The sequence below is a fragment of the Python bivittatus genome, unplaced genomic scaffold (assembly GCF_059951505.1).
Source record: "Python bivittatus isolate LINGU-HERP-01145 unplaced genomic scaffold, Pbiv_v1 ctg000020_np1212, whole genome shotgun sequence".
Classification (NCBI taxonomy): Eukaryota; Metazoa; Chordata; class Lepidosauria; order Squamata; family Pythonidae; genus Python; species Python bivittatus.
The window spans coordinates 12977710-12997199 of NW_028277030.1; positions in this window are offsets into that span (position 1 = coordinate 12977710).

Sequence of the window (19490 nt, forward strand, 5' to 3'; positions counted from 1 at the left end):
TTGAGCTGACACCTCCACTCAGTTTCACAGGACTGGTAAACCAGATCAGGCAGTTATTCTGATCATATACGTGCCCATGCTGTAGAGCTCTAATGTTAGAGTCCAGTTTAAATCAATTCCATTCTTGTTATTTTACAGACTACAAGAAAGGAGGCTTTGTCCCCATGAATCACATTCATATGCCATACCATAGAAACAGAGCATATATTCAATCAGAAATTAACAACTTCTTCCCCATTGACATGCATTAGAGATCAATTTCCCTTGAGATCCATCTTATCTGTATAGAAGGATTCATGGTGTAACAGCTTCTACTCAGGTTATTCCAGAGAATTTTAAGAAGATGGTAGCCCCATTATAGTTAAAAACCAATGATAGAGAATAGGATTGGCACAGGGCATGTCTGTTTTTAGATACAAAGTGAAAAGAGATCTGAATATGATATTATACTACAGAATACACTCCTAAAACAATAGAATCAATGCCTTCCTGTCGTCTTTGCTGGACAAGTTTCTTTTCTGCAACTCTATGTGTAGTGAAGATGTTACTGTTTTACTTTTGTGTCTGCTCCAGTACCTCCACTCAACTCTTGCTTCATTGATCTGGATTCAAAATACTGCCATTTGGGTTGTTTGGAAAACACTGATATAACTCTACTAGATTTGAATTTATTGCTAAATGAAGAGAAAAATCATTGGAAGGCTTCCTGCTATATTTCTTTCAAAAGTGATTCAGCTGTAATTCAAAGGGACAAAAGATCCCTGAAAATGAATCATATCAATCAAAGACAATTGAAGAACACGCATGATAGAAATGTGAGTTTTGTATTCACCTTTCCCCTTCCTTAACAAAGGTATTTACAAGCCTAAAGCTTCCAGTGATTTTAACCAAATGTGCTTATATACAGCAGATAGATTGATTTTCTATGTTTGTTGCATTTCAGAGTTCTGTTCATTTCATGGGCATGGCAGAGGTTGTTTTATTTGTGTAGGATATTTTGTAAGCTGCCTTCTGGGAAAATAAAAATGCTGCTTTATAATATGTTGTTCTTTTTAGAATGGTTCCAGATATTGGCCAGGAGATCCTTCTGGATCATCTGGGAGAAAGTATACACGAGGCTTTGTAGTACTGTAGTTCTGTTCCTCTCTCTCGCTAGTTCCTATCTGAAAGGTAGTAACTGCATCACCTGGAGACAGTTGCTCTGCTCTTTGAAACAGATGGTACTGTATACTGTTTCTCAGGGCTCCATCTGGCCTCCAGTGCTTTCTAATAACTATGTGAAACCACTGGGGGAGATCATCAGGAGACTTGGAAAGAAGTGCTATCAATATGCTGATGACATCCAAATCTGTTTCTCTGTAATATTGCCAAGAAATAGGCTGGCTCTTCTAAATGCCTGCTAGGAGTCAGTAGTGGGTTGGATGAGAGATAATAAATGGGACATCAACCCAACATGGAAATACTTGTGAGTGTGCACGTGTGTGTATGTCACAGTTCACAATGGAAGCAGTGGATTCAGAGCATGGGATTACATTCTTCATTAATCAAAGAGTCTGATTTTCCAGAGCCCTCATTTGTGTAAAGAGGAGGTTCTCTCCTGCAGACTCTCATCCTCTAGACTTAGAAGATGACAAAGGAGGGCAGGCTAGCTGGTTCATCCTGTTTTTAGCAACCTGTTTTCATGGTTTCCTCCTCTGCCAATTCACTTGCTTTCAGCACCAGCTTCTTTTAAGCCTGTATTCTCAGTGAATGTATGACAATTCTCTCTTCCTTCACCCCATTGTCTAGGCTGAATCTCTGGAAGAACTCATAGGGACTGTAGAAACACCTGCACTTAAGGTTTATGCTGGCTGCCATTCTGTCTCCAGTTGAGATGCAAAGCGCTGCATATTAGCTTTAAAGTTTTAGTTTCTTCAGAATACTTTTTTATATATTATCCCCTTTGCTCAATGAGTGTCTCAAGAAAGTATTTGTCAACAGTTGCCCTGATCTCACACTGAGGTTTAACCCATCTTTTGGAATACATTCCCTGCAGAGTTGGGTGGGGTGGGGTGGGTTTACCCTTTTGCTTACTTCTGAAAGCCTTAACGTGTATCTCTGTTTTTTTTTTAAAGTGTTGTAACTTTGAATGGTCGTTAAATGAGGCAGTCAGTAACAAGGAGTTCCTGTAGGCTAACACTGTAGTTCTCTCTTTTCCTATCCTCCCTTGGAGAATGAGAAGGAAATAAGTGCACATCGTGGGAAGATAGAAGAGTAAACCATCTACCAGTATCCCTACAAAGACTAAGGGTTAAACAATTCTAGTTGAAGAAAAAGATGCTGCATTGCTTAGTATATAGAATTACAGTAGCAGAGAGGAGGAAAAGATGCAAGATGTCCCCATAATTAACAAGATGGGTGACTGTGATCTGAGGGAAGAGCAACTATTAATTGAGAAAAAAAGAAGGGAATATAGAGAGAGAACCAGAGCTGGGTACATATGGCTTCCAAAATCATGTAGCAGGTTGGTGAGCAGGGAATTTGGATAAATTATTTCTCCAAATTTCTCCAAGGGAAGAAAAAACCTCACAACAATTCTCAAGTGCAGGATACCTCTTAGGGATGAGAGAAGTGCCATTACAGCAAAAGCCCAAGAGAAAATGTTCCTTTCATGATGTGTTCCTATAGGGCTTTATTGGAAGTGTGAGAAGCCAAGGGCTGAAGACCCCTGGAGAAATAAATGTACTATGAAAGGCAGGATGTCTCTTAACTGCCTTGAAATGCTGTGCAAGAATGCCATACTCCACCCACGACAATGTGTCTTGACTTTCTTCTCCTGTGAAAACAGGAGACTGGTAGCACCTTTTCTGACTAACCAATTTTATTAAAATGCATAAGCTTTCATGAGCTGCAGCTGCAGCTGTATAGAGTGGCTAGACTGATGCAGGATTTAAATTGGGGTGAAGTGAGAGGGGAAATGGGAGGGAAAGGGGAAGGGAAGATAGGTTGATTATACAGATGCAGGTTACAGGTAAGACAGGTTACAAGTACCTTATCAATTAACAATTATAATATGTTAAAAACCCATTGTGTTTGTTGAGATTGCCTGAAACCTTTTATGAACATGAATTCAACAATTTCTCCCTTGATGGTGCTGTTACTCCTGCATTTCCAAAACAGTCATTTTGAGATGTGCTATGGAATGTCCTAGGAGATTGAAATGCTCTAATATTACTGTGTCCTTGTTTTGAGTCCTGGTGTCAAATTTGTGCCCATTAATTGTTTTGCACAAAGTTTGTCCCATTTGTCCTGCATAGAATCTAGAGGGGCATTGTTGGCAGATGATGGCATAAATCACATGAGAGGAAGAACATGTGAAGGCTTCTGTAATCTTGTATGTTTACTTGTTAGGACCTCTGATGGTGCTGTTGGTATAGATGTGGGGGCAATAGATGTCTAGATTTGTTGCAGGGTCTGGTTCCTATGTTGGCATCATTGTCCTGTTGTTTCTTGGGACTTGTGAGAATCTGCTTCAGGTTGGGTAGTTATATGTATGTAAGTATGGGCCTGCCACCCAGTGAGAAAGTACAGTGTCTTTATCCAGTATGGCTGTAGCTTATTATGTTCTGTTGTTCTGTTTCTGTGGTCTGTCTTTTAATAAGTCTTCCCAGGGAATTGATCTGGTTCTATTGATTTGTCTATTGGACAGGTAGTTCAATTTCCTGAATGCCAGGTTTAATTCCATCAGATGAACCTCTGACAAGTGGGTCAGAATGTAATTGATAGCCTGGCTATAGATGATAGATTTGGTAGTGTGTTCTGGGTGCAAGCTGAAAGTATGTAGGGATGCATGGCAATCTGTAGGTTTCCCATATAACATGCTATTTATGTGTCTATCATGTAGTATTACAGTGACATCAAGAAAGGGGACTTGTTTTGTAGACAGACTAAGGTTGAGGTTGATGGTGGGGTGGGAGTTGTTCAGCTCATGATGGAGTTTGATGAGAGTTTCATGGGTCTAGATGATGAAAATGTCATAAATGAATCTCAAGTAAAGGAGGGGCTTGGGGAGGTGAGAATTAAGAGTTTTAGATCAGCCGTGAAGATGTTGGCATATTGTGTGAGCCCATGGCTGTGCCACTCATTTGCAGGTACGTGTTATTGGCAAAGATAGTTACGGGTGAGTACAAAGTCACAGAGTCTGGTGGCAAGGTGTGCTGTTTTGGCATTAACGATAATGTTCTTGATGGCTTGAACCCCATGATTCTGAGGAATGTTGGTATATAGCACCTGAACAACCATGATGGCTGAAATGGTATTGTTAGGGAAACTACTTACAGAGCTCAGTTTTCTTAGGAAGTCTGTGGTGTCTCTTAAGTAGCTGGGAATGCTCATGGCATAAAGTCTGAGCACAGAGTCCATGAAATCAGATATTCCAGTTGTGATAGTTCCAGTGCTTGAATCAATAGGACAGCCTAGGTTGCTTGGTTTGTATATTTTGGGAAGTAGGTAATGCAGTGCTGGCATTAGTACTGACATATGAAATGCCTAGGATGTTGTTTCAGGATATGGGCAATATCTTCTTTAATCTATTATTTGGTCAAGCTTTACACCAGACAACAGTAAATCTTTACTCTTAAATCCTTAATCAGAAATTGCCCAAGGAGAAGCTCACAGACATGGCTAGATTAGTTGCTTTGGTGCAGATAAGAATGAAAAGCCATTTACACAAACAAGATCTGCCTACTGCATTACATAGAAATCAAAGCCTATATTTATGTCTATGCTCCAGAGCTTAAATTCTAGGCCTTTCCTCCCACCTTTTTGAGTCAATAGCTGTTCACTTCATGGTTTTGAGAATGGGAGGTGCCAACTCAATGCTGGCATAACAGTTTCATCCAGCCTGGGAACTGCTAGAATTGGGGTCATCCACAAGGGGGGAAAATGTCAAGATGAGTGCAATCAAAGTCTTGCCTCTTTGTATGTGTGTGCAACATCTATGTACTGGCAGTAGTTACTCTTGTAGCACTATGGAACTTACAGGGTGACCTTCTCTCCCCATAGAAGTGGCTCGTAAAGGAGGGGAAACTCTCAAGAAGTTTTTTTTGGATGCAGACCCCATATTGAAACAGCCTCTTTCTGGAGATTAGGCTGGCGCCTTCATCGTTGGCTTTTCGGAACGTATTAGAGCTCTTCTGGAGGCCTTTGGGAATTGAGTGGTCACTGTGTTGCCTGTTTTATGGCAGTTTTGTGTTTTTATATTTTATGCTGTAAATGCCAGGAGTCTTTTTTTTTTTTTTTTAGTTTTACAATAGGTAAGCACAATCATTCAATCAATGCTAAATTATGGTTTGTTTAACCACCATTGGCTAAATTCACCAATACATTCAATCATAAATCATGGTTTACAGGGCCCACCAGCTGGCTTCACTTAACACACTAAACAAGAAATAAATCACACTTTGGCTCAGCTTAGCTGTATACATGCTTACTTTTGATGAAAAATAAACGGAGGCTTTTCTTGGTAAGAACGGATGAGTCTATTAAGAATAAATCCTGGCAAATAAAAGTCATAGGAGCGATGAAATAGGGAGAGGCCAAACAATTTCTCATTGTGGAACACTGAAATGGAGGCATGTGGAACAAACCTGATACTTGACAGTTACCTTAAATATGCTGTTAAATGGACTCGAATAATCTTCTTACCAGAGCTTTATAGCCATTTATTATGGGTTTTCACAGGTCTTTCCTTTCCTTTCCTTTCCTTTCCTTTCCTTTCCTTTCCTTTCCTTTCCTTTCCTTTCCTTTCCTTTCCTTCTTTTGAAATACCTTGTACATCCCCATATTTTTTGGGGTCCTTTAAAGGCAGTCCCCACTCCACCCCAAGCCTTATGTGAAATCCTTAGTTGTCCAATGAGCTGAATGGCAAAAGAGCTGTGGGGGACCATATGAGGAATGGCACATCCACAAGCAAGCACTCGCTGATGCCAAATGAATCCTTGTTCTTTTTTTCTACATGACTTTGTTGGTGGGCTAGATTAGTTCTGATCAAAACGACACCACGCAGTTGTTTCAGAACCAGGTCAATAGCTTCTTGACTGCTGCATTTTGTCTTCTGTTTAAAAACATTCAGTGCCTCTAATTGTTCCTGTGCAGTTAACATTTCATGTACTAGTTTTGCATCAGTCTTGTCCTTGCTAATTTCATTATTATTTTTCTGAGACACACGGCAGATTATTTGTCTGCTGAAAATAAGGAAACTTGGCAGAATTGTTTGGTTCAAAAACCCAACTTCTTGGCTAGGCAAAAAGCATGGAATAGTTCATCATTATAGATTCATAATAACTATTTTGGAATAAGTGATGAATTGCTTCCTCAGCAGAGAAGTATCATTTTTCCTCAAGCCATTGCTAGTAAATAATGCATAGTCTACCCTAATTGGTGCAAAGCTTACTCAGCTTAGAATGTCTGCCAGGATATAGCTTGAACAGCAAAAATGTTAATTATTTTTAATTTTACTCCTTAATTTTATAGAGATTTGCTATAAAGTAATAAATATAATTGTTGCAATATTATAGAGAAAAGTGCTGTGAGCAATTGGGACTTTGGGGGCATTCCTTTTAAAAAGTGTGTAAAAACTTTAAACTTTGAAATAAGCATTTTTTCCCTATATTTTCACTTCCCCTACTAAAAAAAGGTAATATGATTTCTGGCAAAGTTCTTAACCATGGGGGAATAATCTTGATCTTTTAAAATTGTAGTAAATATGGGAAAGTGTTGGGATGGAGGAACTTTAGAAACAGGAAGGTTTCTGTAAATACTATACTAATCTGCAGTTTGTGATAATTAGCCAAATATTGTTTATACAGTGAAGTTACCAAATCAGGAAAAAAAGTGAGTTATACATTTATTGTACCACTAGTGTTACATATTACAACATATGAAGGATCCAAACATTTTTATCAGGTCTAAAAGAACAGTTTGAATACAATTTGACATTGAAACAGAACTTTCCCAATGTGTTGGTTTTCTCCCCAGGTCCTTGGCTTTCAGAACAATAAAGAAATGTGAATGTATGTCATATAAAATAATTATATTTGCTTTCATTTTATTTAATTTTCTCAATCTCTTCTACATAATTCTTCATTCTTCATGTTGACTTTTATAACTGATGGAGGTAGAATCCTAGGGTGGAAAGGGGCCTTGGAGGTCTTCTAGTCCAACCGCTCCCCTGCTCTCCCCATCCAGGGCTGAATCTTCATTACCATCCCAGACAAATGGCTCTCCTGCCTTTGTTTGAAAACTGTCAGTGATGGTGCACCCACAACTCCAGGAAGCTGCCTATTCCATTGGTTAATACCTCCCATGGCCAGGAAATTCCTCCTTATTTCAAGTTTGGAACTCTCTCTCTAGCTTGGAAAAAAAAAAAAAAAGCTTGCTAATAAAGTTCTTAATCTTTTTTACAAGAAAAATACCATTTGTTAAAATAGTTTTAATGTCTATGTCTATTTTAATGTCTATTAGTATTAAAAATCTTTCCTGGTGTTTGTAAGGGTCTAAATGATCTGTGGTCTTACGGAATCCTATTTCTTTCCAACAGAAAACACGTAAAAGGTGTTTCTCATTTGTATCTCTCTCTCTTTAACCCTAATAGCAGCAATGAAACAAGAACTTCTGCAAAGGATAACAGGGAAAGAGAGAAGAGGCTTTAAATTCCAGCCTCGAGCACCAAATAACATTTGACTGTTTTGGAAGGACGAGGATGCAGATACATGAGTAAGTTTTTCCTACCAAGTCTGGAAAAGGCTCTTGTGCCATTTTTTTTTTTAAACTAACAAGTTCCAAGGCCTGAAAAAGTTTGAAAACCCCTGATCTAGAAGACCAAGTGTTCAACAGACAGCACCCTTTTGATATATTTGCTGCATTCTGAGGGCATGCAGACTTACAATTTGAACAGATTAGTTTTAGATTAAAGCCGTCATCTATGTTTATAAGAGAGCCAGTTTTGTGTAGTGGTCGGCATCAGGCTAGAAACTGGGAGACCATGAGTTCTAGTCCAATGTTAGGCACAAAGCCAGCCAGCCATTCTCTCTCAGCCCTAGGAAGGAGGCAATGGCAAACCACTTCTGAAATCTTGCTAAGAAAACTTCAGGGACTTGTCCAGGCAGTCACCAGGAGTCAACAATGACTTGAAGGCACACACACACACACACACACACACACACACACACACACTATGTTTATAGAAATATTTTGCTAACAGTTAAATAATATTTTGTTATACCCTTATTCTCCACCCTTGACTAGTTTTGCTGCCTCTAAAGAATTCCAGAGAGGTCCAGTGCAACCCACTAAAGCAGCAGCATTTTTTTTCCTGGCTTATAAGGAAGACTGAAAAATGCACGGCTGCTTTAATGACTAGCTGAGAGGTGCTGTGCTCACATTTGCACTGGTCCAAAGGAGCTCTTTGGGAGCACTTTTAAAGCATGCATAGCCCTAATATGTGATGTTATTACCATGGCTGAATGCTTACATATTTTCATTTGTGGATGAAATGTTCATTTTAGGCCTTAAAGTGAAGATAGGACTACAGTGTTCACAGCCCCCATGTTTTTAATCAATTTACAACTTCCGTGACCTTGCTCATAAATGTATTGCTGGAATCTGTCAGCATTCTCTCAGGATACCCTATTTAGGAGGATAAGTCAGTAGCTCCTGTTGTTCTACCACAAGAGATTGCATTGTCCTTGCCTCAGGTTACTTTAGAGCATAACCAACCAAGATACATTGTTGAACACTACAGATCATCCAACAGTCTAATAACAGACATCCTCTCCCGCAGCCAAATACCAAGCTGGTGTATTCTGAGCACTACAGAATCTCATCTCAGAATAGTACAATACGGTCTGGGCTAAGAATCATCATGAATTGCCTTTGCCCTTTGGACTGGGAGGTGATAGATACCGTCTAGAGATTTTGATCAAGTGTGACGACTCCTATGTGACATTGCATCATAGGTATGGAAGGAGTCATTTATGTCACTAAGTCCAATCCTTAGATCAGGGTAGAAATCCAAATGGGTTTGTCAGGGAGAATTCCTGACAAATAGCTAGCCATTCTCTGCTTGAACACATTCAATAAAGGCCACAGCCTTTGCAAGGGAGGGGGTCAAAAAAGACAAGATGGTGGTTTGTGCATGTGACATCAACGTACCTACCAAAACAGTAGGGCTTTGATTGTACTGCTGCAACCACCATCTTGTCTCTCTCTCTTTTTTTTTTACTCCCTGCCCAGCAGACGCTGGTGAGCAAATGGAGCCCAATTACCACCTAAGTGTTTGGTTCTACTGCTAACCCGCTCTTACTATTAATTTTTCCCAAACCTTCAAGAAGAATCCACCTTCCTGGATCTTAAATCCTGTACTCTCTCCTGTACTCTGACATGATAGAGAATAGTTCTTGGCCTTTTTCAGTGAAACATGCCTAATAATATTGTCTACCAGTCATTTTTCAGAAGGCTAAACATACCCAGTTCCCTCAAGTTGTCCTTTTAGGACCTACAGTAGTTTTCAGTTCCCTAATCATTCAGAGCTTCCTTCTTTGAAAAGGTTTATCTGAATTCTTCTTAAAATATGGTCTCTTCAGCGGAATACATTGAACACAAGATGGGGGCAGACTAACCTACAATAGAGTACAGCTGTTACTTCTTATTAGGCGGAAATTATGCTTTCTTGCTACAACCTAAAATTGCAGTTGCCTTTTTCCTGCAGGGTTACACTGTTGACTCATATTCGATATATGATGGAGTATAACACTATTATCTTTTTTCTAAAGTTCTATTACCCAGCCATGTATCACACATTCTGTGCCTGTTTCTTTGATTTCTTTTGCCCATGTGAAAAACTACTCCACCTGATACTGTAACTCACTCCTGTTTGATGAGGAGCTGTTGATGAGCAGTGTTGGAATGCAATTTTTAAGCCAAGTCTGTCTCAATTTATTTATTTCACAATATATGTAGACTGCACCAATCCTGAAGGATTTTGGATGGTTCACAACAAAGCAAAACTAAAGTAAATTGAAGCAATACAAAAACAAAAATTCACAAACCAAATTATGACACATGAAGGTGCCCAGAATTACTCAGGCCAAAGGAATATTTGAACAGCATGCTTTTACAGCATTTAAAAGTTATCATTTACAAACCAGATTAGGCTAACAAAAATCATGTTTTCAGGTCTACTAAACCCTTCCACAAATGTTCAAAAAAGACTAGTTCTCATCCTTTTAATGCTGGAGATGAAATAATGGAATAATTAATATAATGGAATAATGGAATAATGGAAAAATCATAATCTCCAGAAGGAATGTGTTTCATGCCATGCTGAGAAGTTCTGCTGCCTAGCCTGCTTCTCACGTAGCTCATGAAGAGGCCCTCACTAGATGTTTGGACTGGATAGGCAGATTCAATTTTGACAAAGTAATGCCTGATGTGTCCTGGATTCATGCCATGTAAGGTTTTAAAGGAAATGACCAGAATTTTCAACTGGATGTGGAAACCTACCAGGAACCCCTGCAATAACCATAAAATCAATGTTATTGCTTGTTGGCAAGGCTGTACTAGCAATAATCTGGCCAACACATTCTGTACCAGCTGCAGCTTCTAAGTTGTCTCCAAAGTCAGCCTGATGTAGAGTGTGCTACAGTAGTCGAGGCAAGCGGCAATTAGGGTGTAAGTTATTTTTGCCAGGTTATTTTAGTACAGGTAGGGTTGCAATTGATGCAACCAGCTGAATGTGGGCATGTTGGCTATGCCTTCCATCTGCTGCTTAACAGGAACTGTGAGTCCAGAAGGACTCCCAAATCATGAGCCACCTCTTTCAGGGGGAGTCTAATCCTGTCCAGATTAACCACTGGGACCAATGCTATTGGCTGCTCACCAATGAATAGCAACTCCAGGAAGACACTTAATTACCTTACTAGTTGGTGGTCTCTTAAATGCGATGCTGAAATCAAGGTGTATTATGTCTCAAGCATTTCCACAATTTTCTAAGAAAATTACTTGATTAAAAAAATATGTAAAGCTTGTCTGGAAAGACTTGCTCTTGACAAGTCCACACTGATCTCTACTAATCACTATATTGTTTTCAAGGTGCTTACAAATCAATTGCCTTATGATCTGCTTGGCAATAGTCCTTGCTGCCTACCTCAGTCTTACTGGAGTTTCCTACTTTCCCCCATTTTAGAAGATAGGAACAACATTTATGCTCCTAAACAACATTTATGTCCAGCCTTTATCATTCCCTAGGATTTCTTAAAGTTAATATACAAGGTTCAGCCAGATTATTAAGTTTTTTTACTACCCTAGGATAACAAGCAAATCTTGTGTTCAGTGATGAGTCTTTTCCAAACTATTCCACCTTTGGGGATTATAATAGTACTATTATTTCCATGTAAATTGGACACTTTCACATGTATATATTTGTGCACAGTACCCAGTTCAACAGGTAGGAACATGGTATGAAAATATGAAATGCGCAAATGTCCAAACCTTTTTCAGCACCGAGCACTACTGTGGAGATTCAAGGTTATTTGAGATGCCAGCATCATCTTGGTAGAAATGGAAGTTGTCAAGAAGCATAAAGAGTGGGAAACTTGAGGATAAGCAATTTCTTTAATAACAGCATTAGGTTGTCATTCAGACCACAGTGGGAATGCAGAACTCTCTGCTGAATTACCAGGATGTCAGTAGCTTGCTTACCACATGCTGCTTTGACTGAAGGAGAGGGGGGAAAAAGAAACACTCATCAAAGCATGTCTTTCTGCTAAATGTAAAGAGCACTTTTAAAGACAATAGACACCTGATAAAGTCATTTGTGCAACCAATTCTGGCACTTCTGTTTTGGTGCTATCTACATTAATAAGAGCATCAATGTATCTTACATAGATGGAAGTATTAGCTCTTCCTACCAAGCAATCTGATACCTGCCTGACCTGTGACAGACATTTTCTTTTTGCATAAATCTCAATTCCTGAGGAAGAGCCTGTGGACGTTTGAAAGCTTGATGATTTTTTTCAAAATATACTGTGGCAACAACACTTTTTTTTTTTTACTCTCATAGTGGAAGCTCCCTTAGGTGGCCATCCATTACTTCTTTGTAAAGCACATCATTAACTTGGATGTCAGCTACATTTGTAGAAAGAAAGTGTTATTTTTAAAGAAAGAATAATGGGGCACAATCAACACCTGTACATCTGCAGCCAGCCAAAGTGAACTATAAAAAACATTTCAAAAATAAGAAAAAAAGATGCTGCAGGAACCAGCATTGGAGTCAGTAAATCTTCAGCATACCTATGCTGCTATGTTTCCTGCTGGCACATTATCTACCATTCTGTATTCATCTATGGCTTCTCTGAATTATGCAGCTGTGGACTTCACTCCTGAAGTGCACTGCTAAGAATATTCTGTGGTATCAAATAATTCTGAGGGAAGCCAGTGGTTCTTGTTGCAAATTCCAAACATAAGACCTTGTGCATCTACAAGGGCAATCTTTCTTATCATTATCATTAGAAAAGCCAAGTCCACCTTATTTACAGTATGATTCCACCCTAGTCCTTGAAGGCTTCCTGGAGCAACCAAGGCTTCATTGCCTTCCTGAGTTCCAAAAGGGTTGGATATGCCTTAAACCAGGGTCAAAAGTGTTCATTGGGGTGAGGGGCAGCATCATCTAAGAGAGAAGACAGCCCAGGCTCTTTTGAGGGCTTTGAAGGCCATGGAGGTTTTCAGCCAAGGTCTCACCGGTCAATCATCAAATAAGCTAATTTCTGACAGCACTTTTGATTTGTGATTGGGGATGAATCCTCTTTTATTAGTGATGGCCAAATGCTCTACTCTGCTCAGTGCTGTGAGATTGCCAGTGTAAGTCTGTGTTGTTTGTCACACACATATGCACAATTGTAAAACTTCTCCACCTCTAAAATCTGTGCAAGTCATGGCTATAGCTAGCCAACCACAGGGCTGTTGGTGGAACCTTATAATGAAGTATCAAACACTGGGGACCGATCAAAATTAACTGCCAATAAAAGTTCAGTCGTACCTTCAGTGTACTTTTATTTGATTCTACACTACAAATCATTGATCCATAGAAATATAATTTTGCCTGAATCCAGTTGGTTCCTTATAAAGTAATTCATTTGCAGTGATGCACAGGGTACTTTTAGAAAGAAAAAAATTCTATATATTTTGGCCAACACCTCTAGGAAATTATTTTCTTCCTCCTTTTGAATAAATGCAGTACATAATTTTCAAATTTCATCAAGATACTACTAATCACTGTAAACGTTTAAATCAAAATAGGAGTCCATCACTACAAAAATTTTATAAACCTCTAGTTGTTTTGTATTCTTACCCTTGGCTTTATTTTAAGATACGTTCATTTGTGTTTAGAAGCTTTGGATTCTCAGGGAATAAGAACTTAACTCACGCCATATTTAGAGGAGTAAAGTTTATTTTCTAGATTCTTCCTTCTACTGTACCTAGGACAGAGTGACTTTCCTTGCCAGTTCATATTAATCCTGGAATAAATGATCTGTAGCTAACCCCAAGCCTTTCTGAACACCTTACTCAGATCTAGGAATGCATCTGCCACTAATGGTATATTATTTTGTTTGTTCAATCTCTTTTCCATAAACCTCAGAGAAATGTGCTGAGGCTTCACATGCATTTTGTACTTCTATTAAAATTCTCATGCCCTCCACGTGAGTGATCACTCTCAAAATGTGTTTTCTTTCTTTTCTTTGATTGGAGCTTAAATGTTTCGGTTACTTTTTGTTATTGTTGTAGTTTTAAAAAAAAAAAACACTTTATCAGTTTTAACCTGCTCAAAAACAGCCATTACCTTCAATCCATGCATTATGCATTTTGCCTACTAAAGTTGTGTTTTTCTGAGTGAGCAAGCAAGCCTTTGGCTACTGAAGTTTTCAAAATACATTGACACCGCATTATTATTGGAATAATATTCTAACTTGGCAACTTGCAAATAATGTCAGCCCACCTGAGTTTAGATGCTTGAGATCTTTTGTCCTGCATTTAATTTCTTCAGCATTATGTGCATTTCTTGCATTATAAAGGTTGATTTTAAATCCAGGTCAGAGTGAAAGCAATACACTTTCACTCTATCGAAGAAATCTACAAAATACATGCAGAACAATGGGGGAAAGTTAAAATATAATTAATATCACTTCCTCTTTCTTGAATCAAGTAGATATGATTACCTTTGGATTGGTCTAAACTAGCGCTATATAGAGTAAACAAATTCCAGTGTTTGTTTATTTTTACCATTCCTGCACCTCCTAACTCTTGAAAAAAAGTCCAAAAGTTGAAGGTATCTCTTTTGGGATTTTTATCAGCAGATGTATACCTATTACTTCTTTAAAGTGTCATAATAATTTTTTTCTTTATACTTGTTGAAAAACTTCTGAAGATGTGACTCACAGAAAAGGTCTTTGTTCCTAGAACAATATAACTGATTAGAGTATTTTAAGTTATTTTTAGTGGCTCTCTGGTCTGAAAGCTCAAGATCTACTTACTCAATAGCTCAGCCGATTAAATATCTAGGGAACACCAGTTGCTAATTATAGGAAAGAAGCAGACTTTGAGATGCCAGAAGTTGTCACGTAAGTAAAAGTATTTGTTCAAATAATCAGAAGTAACATTTATTTGTCAGTCTACAATATAGTCCTAATAAGGGCACAATGGTTAGTAATTTAAATCAATTGGTGTGGCAGTATCTAACCTTCATATCTACTGTAATTCTTGAAATGATAGGAAATGATAATTAGGTAAAATAGACATTTCAGCTCCTCATATCAATGAGGATATGTGAATAGCTGCAAAGGCTCCAGAAATGCCAGTGAAAGTCAGGGACCCATTTGGGAAGTGTGTGGGGAGGGGAGGGGGAAGGAATTCAAAGCGGCATAAGCTTCTACTCCAGAACACCATTCCTAAAAAAAACCTAAGTACAGTAGAAAGAATATAGGCTTATCACACAGAATACAAAAAAGTTTTAAGTTTCTTCTCCTGTTGTTAAACAATAGAAAATACCAAATAACAGAACTCAAACTTTAGGATGTAGGAGGATGGAACTAGCTGGTAGTAAAGAGGAAGGAAGGGAACATAACTCTCTGAGCTGATTTTTGAAATATCATGTTCATTATATAATAAACCTTAGTTACTTTAACTTTTCTCTTTTTGCAATCATGTCATGTATTTGAGATCGGTAGCCATATAAATCTACTAAATCAATCAATCAAATAAATAAATTGTCCTAAATGTATCTGCAACATAAGCAGGCAATATTGATCATCAGGATACAAATGAAGTATGTTGTGATATGCAGTCTATCATTATAGAAATAATAAGTACCATGTTTTACTGATTACATTAGAGGGCATTTGTATGTTGTCTGATATTCTTCAAAAACATGCATTTCTTTTAAAAATAGAAGCTTTGCAAATGGCACAGTCACTTTTCCAATTGTACCCCATTCCAACAAGTCTATTAAAATAGATTTTAGTCATGGATCAAAATATCTAAATGAACAGTATCTGCTAGCAATTGGAAATGAAACTATACCCATGAATAGAACAAATAGTAAATTATACAATTTGAATTCCTGACAATCTGAACAACTAATAAAATAATTGCACTATATAAATCAGAGTAAGGAGCCAAGTACAATATTATAGTGTGAAGACAGTTATCACAAAAGAAATTTGTGAGCAAATGAAGTATCTTGCAGAAGTTCTTAATGCATTAAAGACCATACATTGTTTGCCAATAACATGGGAACTTAGAACTGATGCAACGTTATTGTCATGAGCTAATCTTGTTTTCCTTATTCTTAAATGTTGGCCTGAGGGCAATACTAATTAATATGCATTGCACAAAAACAAAACTGTTGACTAGGAAAAAAAAAACTATAGTCCCTATAGAGCTCCTTATTCATTTGTGCAAATATTGGGATAGCTTGAATTGGGCCAATTTATTTGAGGGAGTCTTGCACAAAACCAAATTATTTTTCATTGTTAATTAGTTATTGATTTTCATTTTGATTTAAATTATTTTAATTTTCTTTTATACTATGTAATGTTTTTATTGTATACCATGGTTCGTGTTGGAACAGGAAGGTGAGGTAGAAATTTAAAAATAAATAAAACAAAACAATTGTGATTTCACTGTTCAATTAGTATGTACAGACAGAATTACATATAGAAAGATTCAAAATTCATATTTTAAAATGCAGACAAATAAGAGCACGAACAGATGTGGATGTTTTTTGTCAGATGACTGAAACTAATTTATATTTTAATTTTATTTGTCAACTGACTGAAATTAATTTATATTTTAATTTTTATTTGATTATACAGATCAGTCATCGGGCTCTCAAAAAGTCAATTATTTTTCACACCAAAAAATCCCCTTAATTATGGAAAGTTTCACAGCAAATGAAACCAACCAACCAGGAACAGAAACCTTGCAGTGCTACTAATCAATCCTGGCAGGAGTGCATACATATGTGCCTGGGTTCATACAAGACACTAAGTTATAATAAAAAATTTGTTTGGTTTTGGCTCGGTTCACTGTATCAGTAAACCATAATTAAGCAAGCCAAAGTTTAGTGCAGTGTGTGGACCCAGTCACTATGTATTAGGGAGAAGTGTCAGGAACAGGGAAAATACAAATGTTCTCTAGCTGTACTGTGTCCTTAATCACTTTTAAAATGCAAACCTGAGATTCTTCTGCAATCCAAAATGGGGAACAGTGCTGAAGGCTGGTAATGCTATCAGTATGGACATAATACTGTAGACGCTTGCCATTTCTCTGACATAGGGTTTCTTTAGATTAGTGTTTCTCAACCGTGGCAACTTTAAGATGCGTGGACTTCAACTCCCAGAATTCCCCAGCCAGCTTGCTGGCTGGGGAATTCTGGGAGTTGAAGTCCACGCATCTTAAAGTTGCCACGGTTGAGAAACACTGCTTTAGATCATCATGGCTTAATTGTTCTTGGCATTCTATAAGCTCCCACATTCTTAGCTGGCAGGTAAGTATTTATTAATAGGCTTTGGTAAAGGATACTTCAAAATCCTTTGAAACTTCAACTATTCAAAATCTTAAGCTAAAGAACTCTTTTTGGAGAGAGTGAGGATATTGAAGGAGGAACTCCTTTTCATTTTTCCCTATGCACTTGGCATTAGTTCCATAGCTTGGAATAGAAATCTATCAATTCATGTCTGAGGAAAAGAATCTTAGAGCAGCATAAGGTCTAGCAGGGGTGAAGGTAAGTATCTTCTGAAATATGTTTTGGGAAAGATGAGCTGAAATGTTCTTTACCAAAGGAGCAGAGCTTGATTTTATTCAGAGCTCAAACCAGGAGTGTGACATACATCTTCCATAAATGTGCATTTTCCCACCTGACCTCTTCAGCTTTTCTCCTTTTTAGCATACATTCTTTGCCTAGGGAAACGATGACAGCTACAGTCAAACACATAGAGATTGGAGGAAAAGCTGCTATAGACAATATGCTATATAACAATATATATCAGAATAAAAAAAAGGGGGGGGAGCTGAATGATTTGGAAGTTTTCTTCCCTTATAACTAGTTACAGTTCCTTGGCTCTCATTTTAATCTTTTTCTTTCCTCTGGTGCTTTTTCAAATCATTCACTGCCTACTACAGGCCTTACATCCAAACTTAAATATTTCACTTGATAGGATTCAAATTCAAAGCCATACACATGCCAGCAGATAGCCATGGTCCCAGCATATTTGACTACGAGGCACACAGACTGAACATAATTCCATGGTATCTTGAAGGCAATTTTTTCCACTTCATTATTCACTTAATATGCACATTAATAATTAATAGTAAGATGACATACACTTATGCTACAGAGGCAGGTGTGGTGGACTGGAGTAAAATCCCTGACGTTACATAGTGTATAAGATTGGCCTAATATTTATTAGCATCCAAAGCCACTTTTTAAAACCGCATTATTTGTTAGTACCCAATTTTTTGATCAGAGAAAATACCAAGGAATATCATATGATGTAATCCAGAATATTAAGCAGATATATCATATGCAGATAGCCCAAACCTGTTTTAAGACAAAGGAAAATCTCAGTTTTAATTCCTTAATGAAGTTGCCCATGAAATTCTGTGAATAATAAAAGCATTTCAGCTTCATAAATCAAACTCTGGTAAGAAAAGCTTGCCCAATGCATTTCTCTTTCCTGGTTTTGTAGGAAATGGACAAATTGACCACCAGGGGTAATAAGTCATCTGATAGAAAAGAATGGGAGAACTGGACTGGGAGAAAACTGCAGTGGTTCAATCCACACCTTGGCTCTTTACTCCCTCCACACCCCAGACAGGACTGATTTGCGAAGAACCGATGAAGCAACTGGGAACATATGCTTGGATGTAACTTACTACAAACAATCTTATTTTGCATTGAAGAAATAATTAAAGATGTTGTTTTAATGAGTATGGACTCTATCATTTATGGCTCACACTCTACTCTTAGTTTAGCTTCCTGGCATATAAACTGTTGCCCTTTATTCAGGTCACTTATAAGATCCAAGGAGTGATGACTTTATACAGCAACTTTCTGCACCATGGCAAAGAAGCCACGATCTGCTTCAGTTTGAGGTTCTTCTCCCCCCAATCCTTGGGGTCAAATGAAACAAAAATCCCTTTTCTCTCCTGATTTTTAAGTGTGATGTGATTGTGAAAAAAAAAGTTAGGTAAATGTAGGAAGTGGCATAGTCATAAGGGCTCACTCTCAACTAGCAGGACGAGTATTACTTTAATTCATATAAAATGCTGACATTTACCTAAGTCACAGGCGTATCTAAATTAAGAAACTACCAGTTTCTGAGCAGCAGGGAATGGGGCTGGTGGAATCCATGAGCTCAGAGACAGCTTACTGAAGGGGACTGGGTAGCTTCTTCCATTCGAATCTCTGGGTGGTGGTACCTAGCCTTCTGTATAGTTCCTGGTGCTTCTGGGTTGGCATTACCAAGCACTTTTAGCAGGGCTATTTCACTGACCTTTCTAACCACATAAAGACTAAGTACAGAGGTGCCTTGTTTCTGCACAGCATCCAAGTCTGGACACAGCCAGTTTCTAAAATGGTGGTTCACTGTCATTCTCAGCTAGGTACTTGGGAAAACAGGAACAAGTTCACAGGAACTGGATCCAAGCAACTAGAAAACATTCCTTTCAAAGCAACTATTGGGTATGCTTTTACAGACAAAATTAGTCTGAGAAAATAAATTGTATCCCCTCCCCCACAAGATCAAAAATACAGTGTGACTGACCAATTGCAGCCTCATCTCTAGAATAACTACTGTCACAGTCCTTTCTCTTAGTGGGAACGTGATGGAATCTATCTACGAAGAGGAGGGTGATGTGAGAGATCAAGGCTATCAGGAAGGAGTGGGTGCATTCCA